Raw genomic sequence first — 2214 nt, forward strand, 5'->3', positions numbered from 1 at the left:
TAGAAGGGGCTGAGTGGTGAGGAAGAGACTCGAGGTGACTTTGGAGTATAGTAGAAAACTGATGCTCCTACCCCCACCTGACTCCTCCCCTCCTTTCACGCAGTGCCAGGTTTCAAACCTCAATCAATGTCTAGCTGCCAGCCGGCCTAAATCCCCGACCTGGTTCCTGCCCCTAGTCTTCTGCTCTGGGCCCATGTGTCCACAATGCTGGTGCCAGTGCTGCTGCCCCAATTGAAGCAGCTGCCAACAGCTTCTCCCAGCAGCACAGGTGAGTTTCTGTCCCAACAACAACCTACCCTGGGTCAAACACCCCTCTGGGGGAACCATGACCCCCCTGCTTGTTTCCTCTCCACGGCGCTGATGAGCCACCTTTCTGTCTTGAGGATTTCTGAGATAGAAAATAAAAATATGCTCAGGCTGGGCTGGATCACGGTCCTCCTGTGAAAGGTATGCTCCACCAGGCCTGGTCCTCTGTAATTGGGATGGTAGACATGTGGTGTCATGCTCAGTCATAGGTGTAGATGGATTATCCTAAACTCAGTCCATAGCAGCAGATTCTTGACCACACGTGAAGCTCTTGGTAGGGCCTCAACCATTGGACCTCAGTCTCCTCACAGGACAGTTGTGAGGAAACAAGGGATTTATACAGAGCAATCTCTGGAAAAGAGAGGGAATGGCCTTCAGATAAGGTTTTGGCAATTCAGTGAGCATATGACAGGAAGATACCAGAAAGGGCTCAGGTGGGGCCTGTTATTAATCATGCAACAGGTGTGGGATTATGAACCAAAACATGGTTCTCTTTCATTATTGCCCTATCCCAATGAGGAAGGGGATCCTTCACTTTGTTCAGTTTTGCAGCTGGGGAAACCGAGGCACACAGAAGCCAGGTGACCTACTTATGACCTCAAGTTCACAGGAAGCTCGGCCTGACTTCTCTACCATGCTCGCTAGGACAATGGGTGCTATTCAGTCCACTTCTTGTGGTGGGAAGTCTACTTCTTTCAGTCGTGGTTCTTGAACTCTACGATTGGGCACTGTTCCCGAGCTCCTCAGCTCAAGGCTAGCGCTTTATCACTTGATCCCACAGTGCCACTTCCAGTTTTCTGGTGGTTATTTGGAGATAAGATTCTCAAACACGTTCCTCCCAGGGCTGTCTATGAACCATTATCCTCATATCTCAGCCTCCAGTGTAGTTAGGATTAGAGTTTTATGCCACTGGCACCCGATTTAAGTGTAATTCTGATTTTCTCTCTCTCTCCCTCTCTCTCTCTCTCTCTCTCTCTCTCTCTCTCACTGTCGCTCTCAGGAACGGGTAGAATGGGTGCTGTAGGAGGTGGGCCAACGTCCCCAGGTAGCTGGAACCCAAGATGGCCCACTCATTCTGGAGGTGGGCTGTTGGTCGGGAGCTGTCTCTTTCAGCGTGTTGATACATCTCCATGAGATAAGCCCTCTGAGCCCTTGCAAGACTGACAGGGTTATTCATTTTCCATCTAGCTTTACTGGATTTATTATATTGTATTCTTTTCTACATTATTTTCTAGCACCTGGCCAATATTATGGTACATAGTTACTGAATGAAAATGTAATGTCAACTTAAGAAAGTCATTTAGCGATCTGGGAATGTGGCTTCATGATATGATAATTGCCTAGCATGCATGAAACCCTGAATTCAATTCCTCAGTACCACATAAACAGAAAAACACTGGAAATGGTGTTGTGCCTCAAGTGGTACAGTGATTGCCTTGAGCAAAAAAGCAAAAAAAAAAACCAAACCAAAAAACATTTAATTAGTAAATGCAAAACAAAGAACCCATACTTGGAATATATAATTGCTCCTGCCATACTGACACCTGACAATAATCCATAATTCATGTACTTTTTCTAATATTAGGATATTGTGTTGAAAAAAAGTTTTGTTCATTAGGTCCCAGCAATTAATGTCTTGAATGTGCTTAGATGTCAGGTGAAGATTAATTCTGCAAATTCAAAGATTCCAGGATTTTGAATGGTCTCTGCTAATCACAATGAGAAGGGTAGTCTAAGTGAGATTTGGAAATCTTTTTGGTTATTCATGGCACCACGACGGCAGAGGCAAATTAACAGTTGTGACAGAAGAGAAGGAATAACTCCAGAGTTAATGAATAAATGATATTTACTAATGCATGCCAGAAACATTTATAGAGAACGATTTTTGGTTATTGAACAAATAGTTAT

The sequence above is a fragment of the Dipodomys spectabilis genome, unplaced genomic scaffold (genome assembly GCF_019054845.1).
Source record: "Dipodomys spectabilis isolate Male_0828 unplaced genomic scaffold, ASM1905484v1 ptg000452l, whole genome shotgun sequence".
NCBI lineage: Eukaryota > Metazoa > Chordata > Mammalia > Rodentia > Heteromyidae > Dipodomys > Dipodomys spectabilis.